Source organism: Mastigoproctus giganteus, chromosome 9 (assembly GCF_048544385.1).
Source record: "Mastigoproctus giganteus isolate SK-2022 chromosome 9, ASM4854438v1, whole genome shotgun sequence".
In the NCBI taxonomy this organism is placed as follows: Eukaryota; Metazoa; Arthropoda; class Arachnida; order Uropygi; family Thelyphonidae; genus Mastigoproctus; species Mastigoproctus giganteus.
In genome coordinates, this window is record NC_143583.1 from 188,518,502 (window position 1) to 188,540,619 (window position 22,118).

Here is a 22,118-nt window from a genome sequence, read left to right on the forward strand (position 1 = left end):
ATGTCCTTACAATGTAAAAAGGTTCCCCACCCCTGGGATAAAGCATTAAAAAACAAACATTTAAGCGCTTTACTGTTCTCTATTAAAAAAAAAAAAAATTATGAACAGATAATAGACAGCAAGTTCCAAGTCTTTGTGAACTCCCATCAGAACTATATTCTGTGAGCTTCCAGGCTGATCTTCCTAACGCAGCAAGACCTGGGGTGCCTCATTTTCTGGCATCCACCTGTCAGAACTGGTTCATTGGGTAGATCTTCCTTAGATCTGTATTATGTATGATTTCTCGTTGAAGAATTTCTGGATCTAGGCCAAATACACTGAAGAACTTTTATTGTGTTCACAGGGAACATATTCTTGATGGCCTAGATGCTGAGGGCACAAATGGCAGATGTGATCTATTTGATTTCTCCCAGCTATTGTCGGACTATACAGACGATGTTCACAAAACTAGGAGCGTCAATTCGACCTATGTAAGTATATGAATGTTCCTTGATACAATTTGCTGTTTCCAGGTGGAGAATGTCTTAATTCGCATACAGTATTGCTCTAAAGTTGATAAAGGACTTTTTTAGACTATCCTGTTCATCCACCTGAGGATCCAGTATTCGAGACCTATAAACTCGTTTTAATATGGAGCAGTGACCATATCGCATACAACGAGATTGGATTATATTGGATTGGATTTCTTATATACAAAGCATTTTTGTATATAAGAAAACGTTAGCTTAGAATTTATTATTCCCACCAGCTCTGCCACATGGCTAAGTATGTTTTAGACCTAGTGTTGCAAAAGTGATACCGGAATATAATACCATCATCCCAGGTAAGGTCTATGTGGGAGTTGACCTTTTTTACTTTTAACCCATGCACGAAAAACTGTCATTTTTTATCTTTTTGGTATTGTTATTCTTGGTATTCGGTATTGTTATTTATAAAAATCCTTTCGAATACTAAACACAAATTCCGTTCAATTGCTTTTCACGTTCTGCAAATCCTTGAGGCGCTTCTGCTTTGTGCGTTAAATGGTAAAACGTATTTGCAGTTTAGATTTCTTTGCATGTGTGTGAACCAACTTGTCTGTCGCGTGGCGCATTTATAAAGATACCCCTCTTTGCCGTACTGCTGAATAAAAAGTAAGCTGCACAGCATACACGATGAAAAACATCACTGATGATTGTTTCCACCGTTGTGGAAAGCAATAAATAACTTTCTTTTTCATTGCTGACGCACGACTTCAGTTGTGTGTGTGTGTGTGTGTTCAACGAAGCTTGAGTTACGCTGCATGAGGACAGGAGCTTCGTTAAAATTCCCGGTGTTTATTGCCATGGCTACGTCATACTAGTTGCTACACCTTCCCTTACGAAATGCTCCGATTTTCTTGTCATGTGACCACAGGAGGGATTTCCTCGCACGTGATCAACTGTAGTTGTTACACAATGTAGGAATGCCACACTGCCGAGCGTGCCGACTAGGATATCGGAACATTTCACATCTCACTATCGGACTGCATGCATCCGAGATAGGGCAGTATCGGCGAAGCCACTGTGTTCGATAGCTACGGATGAAACGCCTTTCACCACGGGGTATCGCATTCTTTATCCGTGACACATATTATCACGGAATATCAGATGAGCACTAAACTGACATTGAATCGAGTGAGAAGCTGATCCTACTTGGAATTCGTGTCAGGATTGAATCGAGTGAGAAGCTGATCCTACTTGGAATTCGTGTCAGGATATACTTTTCCAGGATTAGAGGCTTACTGCTCCCATTCGTAATAGTCTGAGGTAAGTCACTGATACCATTTGCTATTTTTTATTACTGTGAGAATCCTTAGATTAAGGGACTTGCTACGGAACACCTATAATGCATAATTATTTTCAGAACGAGGATTTCAGGTCAATATTAATGAAAGGATGTCTGCATTTACAGGAACATATCTCCTGTTTCTCTGAAATTGAGTTAAACGACTTCTCTTTCTCGTTTCCCCCACCCACAACCCGATTGTTTTCGTAAAGGACTTTCTGACTTCTTCCACTTACTGCAAGACTCGGATTCTTTTCACGCTGAAAGCGAAATGATTTGAAAGTTCTGCCGTTTGTCATGTCTGCCACGCCTGATTGAAATAACAAAAAAACTAACCGTCATTAAGAGAAACGAAGCCAGTTAATCGGAACCACATGGTATTAGTGAAAATTGGTTCTACCGTAGACCCATTTTAAAACTAGGGCTATTGATTAACATTCTCTTTAACCTAAAGCTATCCGTTCTATTTCACTTAGAAAAAAAAACAGATGTTGAGAACTAGTGAGGAGGGTCAGTTATCACTGTAGGGCAGAGTGTTAAACCAAGGTCTCCTTGTATGTAAGGAAATTTACTTATCGACGAGGAAAGCTAACTAGCCACTTCTAATATATAATCTTCTGTGTGCCAGAGGCGAAAAGAAATCTGGTTGGAAATATCCATGAACTTGGCAGGTCTACATTAGATCTAATCTACCAGGGTATGTCTTCCTTCCTGGAACGAAAATTGAAGACGTAAAAAACAGGTTGTCAGTTTTTAAGGGATCTAAAGAGTATTATTATTCAAGTGGAAATTAATGACGTTAATCGCACACGAATTGATGACGCCTTTATTTATCTGGTGGATAAATAGAAGACCACGTAGAAAAGATGCCCCGAGTTAGGTTAGAATATATTTGCGCCTACAGTTTTATCGATACCGTAAGTAGGACTATATACTGAAAGCGTTATGGATTAATTAAATTTTCCTCCAATGGTTTTGGGGAAAATTTTTCTCAGCATGGAGAACAAGGTCATTGTGCATCGAGCAGTGAAGAAAAGATGATAGCGAGGGTGTGTTAAAGGCCAAAATGCGAATAGCATGATAAACGGCATTTTAAGCAATGAATGGAGAAGCAAGTATATGATTGCCTTGTTACTGGGAAATCATACTTACTTTTCTTTAACTTGCAAATATCCTTGATCTGATTTTCACCAAGAATTTGGACAGTATCAAAACATGGCAGGACAGCAACCGACATCGGGTAGTGTCCAAAGAAATTTCGTTGTCAAAGGAAAGGGTGGGGAAGTTATATGCAAATTGAGGTACTTTGGTTATATTAACTGGACAGACTGGACGATATACAAAATAAGAATGCATTGTGGAAGTTATGTTTAAGGGATTCATCCTGAAGACACTAACTCATTCAAATTCCAGTTAAGAAGTGCAGCAAGGAATAATGTCAAAATGGATGACAAGGGGGCTGAAAGGTTCAACCGAGGAAAAGAAAAAAGAATAGAATCTTTACTGACTGTTTCTCCTATTCAAGTAAACCTGAATAGGGGAAAATCACTGAAAAGAGCTAAGAACGAGGGCACTTAGATTTACATACGAGCAGTTTTCTGCTTGTATGTAAATCTAGTAGGGTACTTTTCAAAGGGACTGAAAGCACATTTGAACCATGAAATAGTAAGAAGGAGTCAAAAGAGTCCTACTGTTAAATAAAGGACATAACAATCTCTGAGAAACTGTTGGTTGATTTTTAAGCGAAACAACAACTACTTAGACCATATTGCGCCATTGTGTATTATGTCTTTACAGTGTTCACGGACTGATTTGCATGTTGTGAGGGCTAAAAAAAAAAAAAAAAAAAACCCGGAATAACTCACTTGGTAAATCCTATTCCTTCTGCCTCAGATCGGCTAACTACAGTCCCGATTGAAGACATCTTCAAAAATTCTCTGTCATCGAGAGTACTCGAACTCAGACCTCTCCAAACGAGTGACAAGTAGCGAAACCACTAAACTGTCACGGAGGATCTTTGAAAAGCGTCAATCACAAAAATCTACTAACAGGAGTGGAACTCGGTTCGGCAAGCATACCCCATCCGTGACAACGAACGACAATTGTGTGTTCTGAAATGGCTCTTTGATTACCACTGTTCTACGAGGGTTTTTTTTTTTTTTTGACTGACTGGCCTTTCTTTTACTCTGCTTAAGTCCTGTCAGCCTGCCTTAGCCTCTTGCATCAGCGAGCTGCATCCCACCACAGGATGACTTTTGACCAGATGTTATTTAGCTATTGTACCAATCTCCATACACCCGAGACACAGTCGTTCGAAAACCCCAAAAGGGCGAAGTTTTCAAGATATTCAAATAGGCAAGTCTGGCGCAGACTACATACCTTCAGCCAAGTCCCTTAAATCTTTCGTCTTGCCCATTCTCGCACGAAATTGTACACCTTCAGCATCCTGCCAACTTGCTTTCTACCGCAAGCACAAGTACTCGTATATATATGAACATGTGATGCTTTTACTGAAGGTCGATCTAAGGGCAATCCACTTCGTAGAAGGGGTAAGTGTACCTAATAAAAAGACTACTCGGTATATAATAACTAGGGTTCGGATTTTTATGACCTTAAAAATGTCAAAACATGATGAAAATATGTCATTAAATTTAACCAAATATAACCTTAAATATGACTAAATAATTTATCTTTACATACCGTATAAATGATATTTACTTTTTTTATTCTTTTAAAGTTGTTCAACGACTTGTTATACAAATTTCTAACAAGTAATATAATGAAAATATCACAATTTGCAAGTCTTGTTTTTTTGAAATATAAACATTAAAATACTTTTTTTTAAACATACAAAAACCAAAATGTATAGGCTAAGGTACAAGACTACTAACACTTAAGTTTCTAAGTACTTTCCATCAGGCGCCTCCGTAGCCAGGTGGGAAGGAGCAACAGTGCGTAGCACACGCTTCTTGATTAGACCGGGGTTCGAGCCCGTGACCACCAAATACGGAAAGGTCAGGGAATGACCACCGCATATTCCCGGAGCAATATGGCCTTAGTTGCTAATGCTCCTAAAAATCAAAAACAACAACAACAACAACAGTACTTTCCATCGCATTGCGATACCCGTATCCACTCCAAGTGTTTTGGAGTTAATCCCCTTCTATCATCTGCTAATATTCGCTTGTAAGCAGAGAAGGACCTCTCAACATCGCAAGATGTGATCGGGGCAAAATTAAACGCTTACTGACATCGGGAGCTAGAGGAAGTCCTTCAACGGCCGTATTCTCTAAAACTTGGGAAATTTTGCAAATGGGGAAAGCATGCCAAAGGAACCTCGTGAGGTACAGAAATGATGAAGGAAACAACACCGACACAACAACGGAAACAAAACGGTACAGAGGGACTTTTATTAAAAAATGGCAACATAGCACTGGCTGCCATTTTAGAGATGCATCACTGCGAAAAGTGAATCTAGCAACAGTTGCACGATTAGTTTTATTCAGAACCTTTGATGCAAGGAGATACGATTTAGATGGTTCATCTGAATCAAGCTTTCCGACAATAAAATTAGCTTTATCCTTCACAATCCGTGGTTTCATCAACTGAACCCCACACACAGCTGCTTACAATATCTTCGCGAATATTGTTTAGACATTGCAAATAATAAGTAAATAAATAAATTAATTAATTAATTAAAATATAGCCTGCACAGCGTTCAGTCTTTTGGATTTTATTAAATAATAAATTATTTAATAATATCAATGAGAGCATACCGATTTATAGCAGTCCTCGAGGTAATTTTTCTGTAACGTTGCTTCGTCAGGAATTTTTCGGGAGCAGTATTTTTTCAAGAAGCTTTTGAAGACTGGATTGTTCACTTTGTTCCGAGGAATGTTTGCGAAGTTACATTCGCCAGCACAAATTATGAAGAGAGAGAGAGAGAGAGAGAGAGCGCCCTTTGGTGTCTGTTAAAATTAATTGGTTAGACTACTGATGCCTGGCATAAATCGGCAAAGAATGAATCTGGTGTTTTTTTGTTTTCTGCAGTAATCAGCTGCTGAAATTCTCATTCTCCTAAAGCAGTAACGTTATGCTGTTGTAATTGGGATACTTTCACGCACGGAACCTTAAAAATGTATTTATACATTTATTTAAGATTATTTATAAAAATTATTATTATTTTCCGATTTATATGAAAAATTGTATGAAAAAACTAAATATGCATGGGCATTAAATTTGGAATGTCCATATATGGAAGCATCCAAAATTAAAAAAATTATGATAGATCTAGTACCAGGTAATTAATTAATTTACTTAAACTAAATGCAACAATGCATAATATTTAAGAGTTTAAGATTCTATATAATATTAGTGTAGATACACCATAGATAACCCTTAAAGAACAACTACGATAGTAGTGTGAAAGGCATCATTTCGTCTGTATCTCATACTGTGCTCTTCCTTCAAAACGAGTTGCCTATGTATTGCACTACCTCGAATAAGTAACGCTTCACTAATAGAGAAGACTGTTGTTACTTGTCTTACCACTACCCACCGATGAAAAGCCAACTAGCCTTAAAACGGTGTCGTCTGGGTGATGGTACTCACTGAGAATAAGTAAGAATAGTTCTCTACACGCTAAGGAGGAAATATTCTGTCTCCTCTAATTGCGCTTGTTTTTACAGGGGAACCTCGATTCTATGTATATTTTTAATGATTCCATCGAAAATCGGCTAAGAACAATATGATATTTTCCTTGTTAATTATATCCTGAGTTTTGCGTTTATTTGTGCTGTGTTATCATCGCCAGATTAAAAGTCGAATGAAAATTTCTATTTCAGCACTATCTCGTCAGAGATGGTGCCTCGGCCTATTGCGTCAACGCCAAAATCAGGCGGTTATTGAATTGATATTGGATTGCACCCATTGCATTAATAACATTTTAATTTTGACCATGAAAGACTATCTAAGAAGATGTTTTTCAGTAGTTTCTAAGGCCAGTCTGCTTCTGGATACGTACAGAAAATACGGGAACAAACCTACTTATTTAAAATTCACTTCAAAAGATAAATCGCATATCTTTTCCCAGCGATTCCTCTTGTTAGTGTCAGATTTAAGCAGCCTTGTCACACATATTCTTAGAAATCCCAAAAATAAGATCGCCGGAGCCACAGCCCAATAGTAATTGCGTCCGGGGCACAACCTCGGGGGCCATGACGAAGCTGCAGCCCGCTACCTCCCCCCCCCTGTTTAATTTAATCATTTGCTTTGAATTTGACGACTGTACTTGAAACGCAAAAGAACCGAGCAAGTTCTTATGTATTTAGCTTGCGCATAACAGGTACTACTGCACTTACCTCTATAGGTCACCTATGATGCTAAGTAAGAGGAGTTATTTTGATACAAATCATGTATTCTTTGAAGGAAGAATTGGATAGTGGTGAAACAAATGGCCACGGACCAGAAAAACGGCGATATTTTACTCCAAGACGAACACATTAGGTCGGAGAAGTTCACAAGATAGAGAAAATACAAGAACATATACCGTATTTAGTTAGTCAAGCAAGCTTGAACCATGGCTACTCAAAGCATGTTTACTTTTGTACCCTAGTGTTGACCACTCCACTGTCGAGGGCCATGTTCAGTAAGAAGATCAGTAAAGACTAATACCTTTGAATGAAGAGAGAGAGAGAGAGAGAGAGAGAATGTTTATTGCCTTTCACGCCCATAAGGCCAGGGATTTACAGCCTCCCGATACTTAAGGGATACTCAAACAATTATTTACAAAATGAAATAATAAAAAAAAAAAAAGGTAACTATAGAATTAAAACTGTAGCAAACTGGCACGAGTATATTAACCAGCTCAAAGAAAATTAAAATCCCTAACACGTGGGGCTGGGATCTACTTTCTAGCGTTATTCCAACATTATACTCAGGGCCGGATTTACGCATAAGCTAAACAAGCTACAGCTTAGGACCTCACATTACAAGTGCCCTTGCTCCATCTTAAAAAAAAATCCTTTTTTAAATATTGTCACAGGTGAACTGTAAGAGAGAGAAGGGCCGCCTACATCTTATAGCTTAGGGCCACAAGTTTAAATCCGACCCTGTTTATACTGATGAAGCCCCTTATCCTGCGTGAGAGGAGAGGGTTAGGACAACCCCAAGAAGAATACAGCGGTCACTTCTTTAAAAATAAATAAATAAATCTGTATGAAAATTTTCATCCAGTTTAAAGTCTCTTCCAATTGAATTCAATGTCATATCCAGTTTCAAGTGAATCTTACTTGACACAGTACAATGCAATTAGTCTAACCAATTAATTTTAACAGACACCAAAGGGCTCTCTCTCTCTCTCTCTCTCTCTCTCTCTCTCTCTCTCTCTCTCTCTCTCTCTTCATAATTTGTGCTGGCGAATGTAACTTCGTAAATTAAACTATGGATGTGAAAACACGTAAACACAGACTTAAGTAATATGTAGCTTTGTGGCTATTGTCTTTAATATTTGTATTTTTAACTAACTCTGTTTAAACGGTACAGTGATGTACGTAAAGGTAAAAAGAGACTTCATGAACAATATTGTCAACAGCACAAGCAAGTATTGTCACAAAAGTTAAAGACATAATTACACGTTCTACTGTCGCTATTAGCATTGTGGTCTGCTATGAAAACAGCAAGAAATCAGGAAAGCGGAACCTCGGCTTTTAACAAAGACTTCTGTAATCCAATACGATGTTCCGCGAAATTCTGGTGTGCCCAGAAATTTAATTGGGAGGGGGGTATATTTCGATTACAGCAGGAATCTTAAGGGCTGTTCAGGCCGCGTTAGTAGGCATCCAGCACGTACACACCAGTGTAGAAAGAAAAATTTGTTTCTTTTCTAGTGATGGAAAATGCCATCATCAGGTTCCAATCAGAGTATTGGAAACATCTCTAGCAGAAAGTGATCCTTAAAACAATTCACTAGTTTTCAACAAAGACAAATATTAGAAGAAAACTATCACGAATTCTTGCACCAGGAAGGGCCGTGCAATGATATCCCGTGGAAGAGGGTCTTGGTGCAATGCCAGTTTTGGGTCCCCCTTCTTTTATTATAGCTATGTTATAACCATTTGAGAAACTTTTCTGGGCACCCTTCTGTATCGAGGCCTGGTGCGTCGCATTCAGCGTATCCCCCATATCAATCAGTTATCCTTCCTATAATTACAATTATTATTACATAAATAATTCTTCTTCTCCTAAGATTTAACCCATCTACGTTGGGCCAGTTTGTTTTAGTCCTACCTCTCCATTGCTGTCTTAGGCCAACTAATGGCCTAAAACAGCAATGGAGAGGTTTTTTTTTTTGGTCTTTCTCTTCTTCTTCTTCGTACTCCGTCCGGATCTTAATTACCGGAGCAGTCTATGGTTGTCCTTTATGTAGTAAACCATTTTAGTCTACGTTCCTGCACTCTTTCCTCACCCCCCCCTCAATCAACTTTACACCTAGAGTTCTTCTGACGAACACACTATGTTTATCAGAGCAACTCGATGTGAGGTCCATTTCTCACTTTGTCCTTCCTTGTATCATCACACATTCACGTCAGCTTTCTCATCATGTATAAACTTCTTCCGTTGTCTCTATACCAGGGTTTTCCAAACTGTGTTCCGTGAAAAATAAAATAAAATAAATAATTCTTGCATATTTGTAGCGTACACCACTTTTGTATCATTATAATTTTTAACTAGATAGTATGAATCAGAGCTGTAATACTCAACATGTTCTACGTTGATAATAATATTAGTAAATTAATAAGAGGAGTTTACCTCAATATAGTACGTGGAACACTTCCGTATAATACCCTCCAGAAATTAAAACGGAAAAAACGAAAAAATCGACAACTTACCGGTACATTAAAGTAAAATATAAATAATTAAATAATCAATTTAACACAATTCAAAATCAATGATTTTGATTTTGAATTGTGTTAAATTGATTATTTAATTATTTATATTTTACTTTAATGTACCGGTAAGTTGTCGATTTTTTCGTTTTTTCCGTTTTAATTTCTGGAGGGTATCATACGGAAGTGTTCCACGTACTATATTGAGGTAAACTCCTCTTATTAATTTACTAATATAATTTTTTTTTGGTTATGGGATGGACTAATAATCAAATAGACTGCGGAACACTTTATTTTGGCGGGCTTTTGCATAGAGAAGTATGCGTGGAGGTAATGACCTCTATGAAAAAGTAGCAATGTAGTGATCTAATATGCCATTCGTATGCGATTTAGCTTGAAGTACACGGGTTGAAGGAGAGGGGGAGGAAGCCAATCGACTTCATAACCAAACACTTTCTTGTATAATTTTTTTTTTTTTTTGTAATTATCAGTATTTCTAAATATTATTATTAAAATAAATGACCATGGATTTGTGGATGAATAAAGGAACTTTAAAACGAGAAGAAACTACTAGTAGTGCAACTGTGGTCGATGAAAATAACACAATATTATCACACTCAAAGTGAGGATGAACAATCGCAGCCTTTTGTTCCCCAAAAATCCGAAGTGAAAACACAGGAACGAACTAACAAGACCAAAACGAAAGTATGACGACAGTTATTTAAATTTCGGCTTTACATGTGTTGGAAATAAAGGTGCTCCTGATGCACAGTGAGTCGTATGTAATAAAATATTAGCAAACAGTTCTTTGACTCCAGCTAAACTTGTGTTTCGTAAGTGTTCAATAAATATGTGTTCCGTGACTAAAAAAAAATTGGGAAACGATGCTCTATACATCGATGCTCATCTCACAACTGTTCTATAAAATGTTCTTTTAAACTGTACTGGCTGGTCGCACATTATTACATAACGAATTATAGCGCGCAAAATATATAAATATACAAGTTTCTTTCCCCCTTCTCCTCTCCCAGGCAATTCCCAGGGCTTTTCCGACCTGGAAAACCTAGAATGCTATGTAAAAAAGCCGCATGTAATACTGCGGCTTTTTACGTAGCACTTTAAACTTCCAATCTTTTATTTGAGCTTTTCATTAATTCTGAGTAGTCTAGGTATATCCCAGCGGTTCTCAAACTTTCTGAGCCCACACTTCCCTTGACCTGTAAAATTTTCCCGGCGCCTCTCTTGAAGTAAAATATCTATAATTGTGCAATTTCTTATTTTTAATATGTTAATACAATAATTATTAATACATGAAATAATAATCGAAATATTATTTTATTCTTAACATTAATGTGATGTTTGTGCTTGCTTTTTATTGCATAATTCATCAAACTTAGGCGTCATTTTAGAAATGGCGACACGTATTTCTTTTTCAACATTTAATTTTGATATGTACTTAGATTTAATGACTGCCAATGCCGAAAATCCAACTTCACAAGGTAAGAACTTGCAAATGGCACTAGTATTCGCGAAGCTTTATTGCTACATTCCGGGTACGTATTCGTGTTTTGCTAAACACCAAAATTCATATAAAGATAACGAGGAAAAGGGGACATGACGCGTTCTATTCGTCAAAAATTTTCTATAATTATTTACATTAATAATACAGATCAAATAGTAGTAGATATCTAATTGTAAAAAAAAAAAAATCATTCTTAATACATTTTTAATATTTGCCACGGAAATCTTACATAAACTATTACATCGTCCGCGACTTCCCTGGTAAATTATGGCGCCTTCCCAGGGCGTAGCGACACACAATTTGAGAACCTCTGCTATATCCTATTTATTACATTATTCATGTATTGGAAAATTACTTTACTTACTTAAGGCTTAATTGAAATGATTAATGGTAGGTTGTATTAGCTGCATAACCCTCCAAGTCAGCAAGATCGTTACTCGATATGGGAATATGGTTGGTTTAAAGAAGAATATTGTTAGCATTTTTCCCCCCCCTTCAGCGATGAGTTAATCTCAGATTGGTGTGAAAGAATTTTTTACTTTAACAGCTGGCAAACCGACCGTGGCACACAAGGCAGAGTTTTCGTACAAATTTTCTGAGATGGATGCTAGGCTAGTCCTACAGCTACAGTGCATTATGGTCTTAATTGCTACATCGACAAAAGACAACAAATAACCGCCCACGCTCTCAGCTGTCGTACAGTCGACTGATCTGAAGACAAATGCAAAATGTTTATTTTTATCTCCGAGGCCGAAAAGTTATTCTATGGTCAAGGTGAAGTAGAAATGCAGAAGAAACTTTCTCTTAACTTGGAAATGAGAGAGAGAGAGAGAGAGAGAGAGAGAGAGAGAGAGAGAAGAAAAGAAAAGAAAAGAAAGTATTCCGTGCGATTGCCGACTGCAATACAGGCCTGTAGAACAAAACTTAGGTACTTTTGGCCCTCAATCTGTAATATGAAGGTTACTATTAAATTTTAAAGGTTACTATTGAAGGTTACGGTTGAAGGTTACTATTAAATTTTAAAGAATCATATTTTTTTTTTTTTTTTTTTTTTTTGATTTGGTAGTTGTTGGCGCATCGGCTTCTGTGGCCATATTGCACCTCCCAAAGTTTTTGCAGTACTTTGATCCAAAGCCCGAGGCGAGAATCGAACCCGCGACCTTTGGGTTGCCGGGCAGGTACTTTACCCACTCGGCTAGCCCGGTCGGCTTAGAAAAGAATCATATAATAGCAGTTCCGGTACGAAAATACTGCCGCTGCTTCTAAATGAATGTTCCAATTTATTTACACTGTTCATGTAAATAAAACATGACTTCCCAAGAAACTGTATATTTATAACTACTGTAAGGTCGATTTCTGTTATTCCAGGAACATTACAATGAACTGTGATACTCAACGGAGTTCCGCAACCTTCTCAAAGGTATAAAGCAAGATTATGAAGTCCCCTTGGCTTCACTGCGTTGAGATTTGAAAAAAAAAAAAAAAAAAAAAAAAAAAAAGAATTCAGAAAGCTACGGAAGTACAAAAAACTTCGTCGAGACAATCTCGTCTCCCCTGCAAAGTGGTACTTTCGAAGGTTGCAAGGTTTGTGAAATAAAATAATTATAGAAGGAATAGTATATATGAAACGTGATAATACAGTACCAATATCTAAGTCTGAAACAGCCAGTGTTTCTAATATTTAGATGAACTAACCTACAGTTGCTCTTGGTTTAATAATAATAATAAATTTTCTGTTTATACTCCGGGACGACCACATGGTCAAAGGAGTTCACAAGATAGAGAGAATACAGGAACAACACCGTATTTAGTAGTCAGGGGCTTGAACCCCGGTCTAATGCAATGGGTAAGATGAAACTGACGAAGGAACTAAAATATGCCAAAATGAAAAACTCAAGAAGTACTTACAAGAGGTGCACCTTCAGGACAATGGCTTCAGTTAACATATTTCAGGTCCCTTTGTCTACTTCACTTACTCATTGCCTTAAACCAAACGGAATTGTAGGTGAGTTCATCTAAATATTGGAAGCAGTGGCAGTTTTTCATATAGTAAAGTGACAGCACTTAAGATAATTAAACAAAAAATTCCATTATCAATGTCAAGTTGCGAAATTCCGTTTCTCACTTTATGACGTAGCAGTATATTTCAAAAAGTAGTTCAACGATTAGTCAGAAGCATTGTGGCAAAATGAATTTCTGTTGTGCAATTGTTTCTTGTTATACGTGGTCAAATCTGACTGTAGACGATGTATATATATATATTTTAATTCCTTTGGAAAAAAAATTAAGTAATGTAAATGACAGATATAAATGAGGAAGCATATCATCAAGTATTTGGTAGTTTTACGCTACATCAGCATCTTAACCAGAAAGTTTGTTAGAGCCCAACCCTAACATGCCAGTTAGGGTTGGGCTGAAAAGCCGAATTCTGAATTTCTCCTCTCCCGCTTGAGATCGATTAACTACATCCTCGAAAGGCCTTTAAGAATTGCTCCATCTCCTATGGGATTCAAACCCATAACCAACCGAGCTACATCGCACAGCCCATAATAGGATAATAAAACTCACATATCGAGTGGTATTATCGTATTAGGGACTAAAGCAGTATTATTGTATAGGTTATATTATTAAAATAACTTCTGGCATGTTTCCAAATTGGCACTTTAAGAGAGTGATGGAGAAAGCAGCAGACCGATTGCAGGAAATTACGTGCTGTACCGGAGTGCGGCGAGTGCTAGCCGCTGTGACGTACACGTTATAAACAAACCGACATTCGATGCAAGTAAAGTTTCCAAACAGCAAAGGTAACTCACAGTCTGGAGGCGATTTTAGCTAAAGCTCCTCCTTCTTGACTTCATTGTCGAAGGTGCGACAGCAAAGTCAATAATTGAGGGTGACATACGCTGAAGACGAGTGAATACAGAAGGCTCCAAATGCCTGAAGCATCATTAATCCACGAATTTGCGTGCAACGTTGCAATTAGAAGAATTTAAGAAATCCATTCATATCTATTTCGGAGTACACGATCAACATAAAAGTACAGTATGCATTCGTATGTATAAGTATAGTGCAAAAACATCAATATATAGTATACATTCCTGTAACTTGGTTATTCTCAGCCCAATATTCACAGGCAGGGCCGGAAATTGAAGAGACGTCTCCAGAGCTGTTATAATCGTTAAATAACGTTACTTGAAGTTGGATCTATCTTCCTAGATCTGCATAAATAAAGTATTCATCTAGTTCTGAAAAGTCATTTCCACCTCTGCTCATAGGGGAAAAAAAATGAAGGTATCTATACAGGGTGTTTCAGTTAAACGTTTCAGAACTTCTAAGAGGGGTAGGGTACATCCTGACAACTCGAAATCATATAGCAATGTGGGGTCGGAAATGCTTTCCTGAAGCGGTGTTGTACACAGAAGCACCATAAAGAAAAGAGACCGTAAGTGAGAAATCGTTTTAATAATACATGAAAAGAAGCAAAAGGTACATGGATTAAAGTAAGTGTTCGAAGTTTCTTCCACGGGCTACAATGCACGCCTCACATCTCCGACGCATGGACATCCGAACATTCTGGAATACTCCAGGCGAATTTCGAATTTCTTCGGCAGCTACTGCGATTCTTGCAACCAGCTCCTCAGCATTGTCAACAGGGGTGTCATAAACTAGCGATTTCATATGACCCCAGAAATAAAAATCAAGACATGATAGGTCGGGTGACCGAGCAGACCAACGCACGGGACCACCACGTCCGATCCACTGTTGACCAAATGTGACATCCAGGTAGTTACGAACATCTCCGCTATAATGGGCAGGGGCTCCACCGTGTTGGAACCACATTGTCTGTTGCGTCGATGCAGAAATCTGTTCATCTCTCAAACGTTGTGGCAATACTTGCTGCAGAAAGATCAAGTAGATAGGTCCGGTTAGACGACACGGTAACAGGTAAGGTCCGATGAGGTGATCTCCCATAATACCGGCCCATACATTGACCGAAAATCGAATCTGTGCTGCACGACGTCGTATTGCATGCGGGTTCTCGACCGCCCAGATATGGTCGTTATGCGTGTTGAAAATTCCTTGTGAAGGATGCCTCATCGGAAAACAACACTTCAGCAGGAAAAAGGGGATTTGTAGCACTTTTTTTGCATCGACGCAACAGACAATGTGGTTCCAACACGATGGAGCCCCTGCCCATTATAGGGGAGATGTTCGTAACTACCTGGATGTCACATTTGGTCAACAGTGGATCGGACGTGGTGGTCCCGTGCGTTGGCCTACTCGGTCACCCGACCTATCATGTCTTGATTTTTATTTCTGGGGTCATATGAAATCACTAGTTTATGACACCCCTGTTGACAATGCTGAGGAGCTGGTTGCAAGAATCGCAGTAGCTGCCGAAGAAATTCGAAATTCGCCTGGAGTATTCCAGAATGTTCGGATGTCCATGCGTCGGAGATGTGAGGCGTGCATTGTAGCCCGTGGAAGAAACTTCGAACACTTACTTTAATCCATGTACCTTTTGCTTCTTTTCATGTATTATTAAAACGATTTCTCACTTACGGTCTCTTTTCTTTATGGTGCTTCTGTGTACAACACCGCTTCAGGAAAGCATTTCCGACCCCACATTGCTATATGATTTCGAGTTGTCAGGATGTACCCTACCCCTCTTAGAAGTTCTGAAACGTTTAACTGAAACACCCTGTATATTTCGGAAAAAGTTTCTTTATATATAAAGATTAAAATCAGATTGAATTAATAGAAACATTTTACATTTTCCTTCCCGCACCCTATACCTTTGTCTGTTACACTAAATTTCCCAGTCAAAATTTGCCTCTTCCCCTTTATTTGACATGCTAAATTAAAATTATTCTTTCTTCACATACATACTTTAGGTATATAGTATGAATCAGAGCTGTAATACTCAATATGTTCTACGTTGATAATGATATTAGTAAATTAATAAGAGGAGTTTACCTCAATATAGTACGTGGAACACTTCCGTATGATACCCTCCAGAAATTAAAACGGAAAAAACGAAAAAAATCGACAACTTACCGGTACATTAAAGTAAAATATAAATAATTAAAGTAAATTATAAATAATTAAATAATCAATTTAACACAATTCAAAATCAATTCAAAACAATTAAATTTCAAATTAACGCAATTAAAAGAATCTAACGAAAATATTCAAAACGATTTTCCTTCCTGAAGCTGACAATGCTTTTCGACCGACTGTCGTGATCACAGGAATGAAAATTATCGAATCAGGCTAAACCTGCAACTTAAATAGTGATTATGTGTCTTCGCGCATGCGCGTAAAGGTCCACGCATCGGAGATCAAATATGGCCGCCGAACATTAACAGAATTCTCGTGTAATTTAATTTCAACGGTTTCTGCAATTAATAGTCGCGTATAATTACGTTGAACGTTAAGTATTTTGGCCTCGTTAAATAAAAAAGTATGTTTTTCGTTAATGGCATGAAAGGCTAATTCTGACGCTGCTGAACGAGAAGCACGAACAGAGGCTTCGTGTTGATTTACACGGATATTAAGAGAAAACCGCGTGGAACCCTGATAAGACGAGTCGCAATCACCGCAAGAAATGTTGTATACTAGATCATTACAGGTGTACAAACAAATTTTTGGATTACCAATGGGTTTGAGCCTGAGTGGCTTAATGTCAGAGATCTATCTCTCAACGATTGAGCAGATACATTTGACACCTTTTCGTCCCCGTATCACATACTATGGGAGGTATTTAGACGATGTTCTAGTTATTACCGATAGTAGTACTATCCAAGATATTTTACATTCATTTAACAATATTCATTCTAGACTCAAATTTACATTGGAAAGGGAAGATAAGGATACTAAGTCATTAAACTTTCTAAATTTCACGCTTACCCGGGACTCGAACAAAATACAATTTAGCATCTATCGAAAACCCACAAACACCGGTATGCTTCTACATTATAATAGCTACCACCCGTTCACCTACAAAAGATCGATTATCTTTAATCAATTTCTAAATGCCTATAAATATTCAACGACGGATTCTGCTTTAGACTCAGAAATACAAATATTAACTAGCAGATTCTTGAACAGGGGTTATCCCATTAACACTATAAATCGAATTAGGGTACAAGCTAAGGATAGGATACAAAATACTGCACCAATCAACAATAGTAATATCAAAAAATACTTTATTTCTGTCCCATATGTTGAACAGTGGCACAAACAGCTTAACAGATTCTTTAAAGATACCGAATTTAAAATTATAGCTAGGCCTATACGGAAGTTACACACTATACTGAACAATCGCTCGGTTCTTTCGGCGTTCGCAACACAAATTAATGATCTAGTATACAACATTTCTTGCGGTGATTGCGACTCGTCTTATCAGGGTTCCACGCGGTTTTCTCTTAATATCCGTGTAAATCAACACGAAGCCTCTGTTCGTGCTTCTCGTTCAGCAGCGTCAGAATTAGCCTTTCATGCCATTAACGAAAAACATACTTTTTTATTTAACGAGGCCAAAATACTTAACGTTCAACGTAATTATACGCGACTATTAATTGCAGAAACCGTTGAAATTAAATTACACGAGAATTCTGTTAATGTTCGGCGGCCATATTTGATCTCCGATGCGTGGACCTTTACGCGCATGCGCGAAGACACAATCACTATTTAAGTTGCAGGTTTAGCCTGATTCGATAATTTTCATTCCTGTGATCACGACAGTCGGTCGAAAAGCATTGTCAGCTTCAGGAAGGAAAATCGTTTTGAATATTTTCGTTAGATTCTTTTAATTGCGTTAATTTGAAATTTAATTGTTTTGAATTGATTTTGAATTGTGTTAAATTGATTATTTAATAATTTACTTTAATTATTTATATTTTACTTTAATGTACCGGTAAGTTGTCGATTTTTTCGTTTTTTCCGTTTTAATTTCTGGAGGGTATCATACGGAAGTGTTCCACGTACTATATTGAGGTAAACTCCTCTTATTAATTTACTAATACTTTAGGTATATACATGAATTCGAGGTATTCATTTTTTTTTGTTTAATTCATTTATTTCAATTTACTTAATTTAATTATATACACTGCATTGGGACTACCTTACTTATGCTTTTGGAGGATCTATCTTTTACTTCCTCCCCTTTTTTTTTTTTAATATATATCTATATATATATAGATATATATATATATATTTATTTTCCCCCCTCCATAACTTTTAATCTTTCTTCCATTACCATAAGTTTCTTTAGAAACGAGTAGTTTGGTACCTAGTGAGGTGTAGTCCCCTGATGAAACATTGACCTATCTACCTGTTTTCCTTAGTTTGAATCAAACCTTTTCTTTCCCTTATTTTTTTTATTATCTTCCCACCCTCAATTTGATGATCACTAATTTTCTTTACTTTTAATCCTATATTTTAATTTTCCTTTCAGCTTCTCTACTTTTAATTGGCACTTTGATTCAGCCTTTAATTTCAGATAATTTAATAATTCTTTTGGTTAGGTTCTTAAAATTCTTTTCCCTTTTATATCTAATTTTTTTTCTTTTTCTTACTTTTCTTCTTTTATTAGTCTCGGCACACCTTGTGTTCTATACTGCTCCATATTTGTGTATTTTTCTATTAATTCAATCTAATTTTAATCTTTATCTATATAAATTTGTATTCTTTGTTACAGCCTTGCGCACTCGGGTACAATTTCCGTATTTTTCTTTATATTTCCCCTTTATATATAAATATATATATAAATGCCTACTTGCTTTTTTTTTTTTTTTTTTTTTTTTTTTTAGTTGTCGGCGCATCGGCTTCTGTGGCCATAATGCACCTCCCCAAGTTTTTGCATTTTACTCTGATCCAAGCCCGAGGCCTTTGGGTTGCCAGGCAAGCACTTTACCCACCCGGCTAGCCCGGTCGACTGCCTACGTGCTCTGGATTCATATTAATATTAATAATTTATTGTGCCACATAGCAAAAACGGAAAGAAAATGACAGGTTTCAGTTAAAAATACGTTGACGTTCACACGAACAAAAACACAAGTAAAAATAATACAGGAAAGTAATACATAGCTTCCGGGACTGGAAGGCGTCCTTCATCAGTTGTGACCGTTAACCTAAAATATAGAACTCTATGAGCGTGCCATCGTAGTCATGTAGGGTGAACTGCGTATATGTATCAATTAGCTATTAGAAGGGAAGGTTTTGATCAAAGAAAGTACATCACCCATTAAAATTGTAATTGTACGAATAACATAACTATATGGCAATATTTCTTACAGATTGCATCAGATAAGATTAACACGCGTAGGTGATGACGTAATATTGCATCAGCTGTTATTTTCAGCTATATAAGCATGCTCTGCAAGAGTTGCAGTCATTCCTTGCTTGTGTCAGGATGGCGAGTTACTTGCACTTGACACGAAGAAAGAGTGCTATTGTAGCTTTGCGTGAGGAAGGATGTTCTTTCCGTCATATTGCTTATAGAGTGTCTTGTAATCATAGTGGCATAGTGTTTTGTGGAAGGCGCCACCGGTGGTTTCCCACATCTGCACCAGTAGCGTAGCTGCCCTTTTTCGGGCCCGGAGGCAAAGAACATGTTCGGGCCCCTACTTAATTAATGAAAATTGCAAAAAACAGGAGACAGCCAAAGATGCCGGGCCCGTAAATGGCCCGGAGGCAATTGCCTTGTTTGCCTACATGGTATCTACGCCACTGATCTGCACCATGGTACTTTGTGAAGGATTACAGAATCTCTGTAAAAGCCAGAAAAAGTGTGGTGTCTGGTTTGTGACAGAGTAGTGCTATGTTCTGTTGTTCTGTCTCTGGCTGCTTAGCCGCAGGGCCCCTAAGGGAACCTCACGTTGCCCGCCACCACCACTGGGAGGTAAGCCAGGCTGCCCATTATACTCTGGCTGGCTTCCGCCAGGGTTGCCTGAGCTTCCTGACAGACCAAATAAAAAAAAAATAATAAAATAAATAAATAAAATATAAAACCAGGGTGGAGGTTCTGGGTGAGTTGAACTTATAGATGGAAGGAATCGTTTTGTGATGGCCCCTTTTGTTGTAGTGTCTCAGTCGTGTTGCCATATCTCTTGTAGATGCTGGGTTATCCGTTGTCTTTCCTGCCTGGTGCCAAGTTGAAAATTAAGCAGTTGGGTTGGAACTCCCTTCCTTAAAGGATAAAAAAAAAAAGCCCTCTTTAACCATTTCTAAGTATAGTGGCTGACATCCAGTTAATACCTGCAGATCAGGGGTGCTGACGGTGCGACAAGCCCTGCAAATTGAAAGGAGTATGAACCTCTGGATTGAATCCAGCTTACGTTTATTTCTTGCTAGGATGACTTTTCGGTACCAGATGGAGGCACCATAACACACAATTGGCACGTATACCGCTTGGTATATGAGAATAAGAGCCTTGTGCTTCAGCCCCCAGTCTGTCCTGCTGACCCGCCTTATCATAGCACTGTACCTTTGAATTTTGTTGGCTAGATACTTTAGGTGGTGGTGGAAGGTAAGCCCCGAGTCTGAGAAGATACCTAGGAGCTTGACTTCAGTGTGCAGTCGTATGGGTGTAAAGTTTAATTTTATTGTAGGTGGTCTTGTAAACAAAAAAATCAAATTATTATTTTAGGGTTGCCCGTAATTAAATACATTAACCCGTATTTGTGTCTGTAAATTGCGTATGTTCTATGGTTGATTTGCCTGTTTTGCTGGACGAAAAAACCCCAGTTACTGGGGAGAAAAACCTTGCTATCTACGCCTGAGACCAACTAACTCAGCCACGGAGTGAAAAAAGCCCATTAAAGTTCCTCGCGTCATCGACGGGATTCGAACCCAGGCCTTTTCCACCCGGTGTGGGGAGGACGGTGACGATACCACTGTGCTACTCGCGCAGACGGTCTTGTAATCAGTCGACAGTGAGTAGATTTCTTTCCAAACTCGAGAATACTGTTTGTTTGTTTGTTATTTGGTTTTTAGGAGTATTAGCAACTATGGCCATATTGCTCCAACGAGAATACTGATTCTGCTGATAGGCAGAATCAGTATTCTCGACTCTACGCCAAAACAGGACCGCGTTTTGAAGCGCTTATGCCTTAATAACCGTAAAGCTTCTTCGTCTGAGCAGAAAAGAGAATGGGAAGAACATACCAGAGTGGTAGCAAGTGTAGTAACAGTCAGAAGATTAATTTGGTGTAATTAAAATGTCAAATTCCATTTATTATTATTTTTTTAAATGGAATTTGACATGCTAATTACACCAAATTAATACAAGAGTGGTAGCAAGTGCAGTAACAGTCAGAAGATTAAGTTGGTGTAATTAGCATGTCAAATGGACCCCCGAGAGGTGGAAGTCAGTTATTTTCTCGGATGAGAAAAAATTCAACCTGCATGGCTCTGATGGGAGACAAACGATTCGCCGTAGATATGGTGGTGAAGAATACCATCCTAACTGTATGGTCTCTACAGTGAAATTTCCTACCAGAAAAATGGTATGGGAATGCATTTCGTATCGAGGAGTAGGTCACCTGCAGTTTTAAAAGGTTCCGTAAATGCCAATGGATACCTGGCTATATTGGAAGGCAAATTGCTGCCAACCATTAGAGACCATTTCAACTTGTCAAGTAACTGCATCTTTCAGGACGACTCTGCTCCTTGTCACCGGGTGAAAAGTGTAAGTAGACACCTGTAGTTACTTTAGTTTCATTTCTGTATTAGAGGTTCGACAGTAATGTGTTTACATTTGTTACAAGTGAAACAATGGGTGGAAGAACGGTCCATTACAACTCTTAGCTGGACAGGAAACAGCCCGGACCTGTATCCTATAGAAAACCGTTGGCATCGTTTGGAATCTGCAGCTGCCAGAAAGAAACCAAAGATCCTTC

At 38.0% G+C, this 22,118-nt stretch overlaps 1 protein-coding gene across 1 annotated transcript in view; it reads left to right on the forward strand.

Moving 5' to 3' along the window:
• The first annotated feature begins 1,494 nt into the window (after positions 1-1,494).
• The window catches only part of LOC150080959 (adenylate cyclase type 2-like), a 227,757-nt gene continuing 207,133 nt past the window's right edge, over positions 1,495-22,118 (forward strand). The window contains exon 1 of the mRNA XM_090381289.1: positions 1,495-1,787. The gene's annotated coding sequence lies outside the window, so the exon portion shown is untranslated. The remainder of the gene's footprint in view (positions 1,788-22,118) is intronic.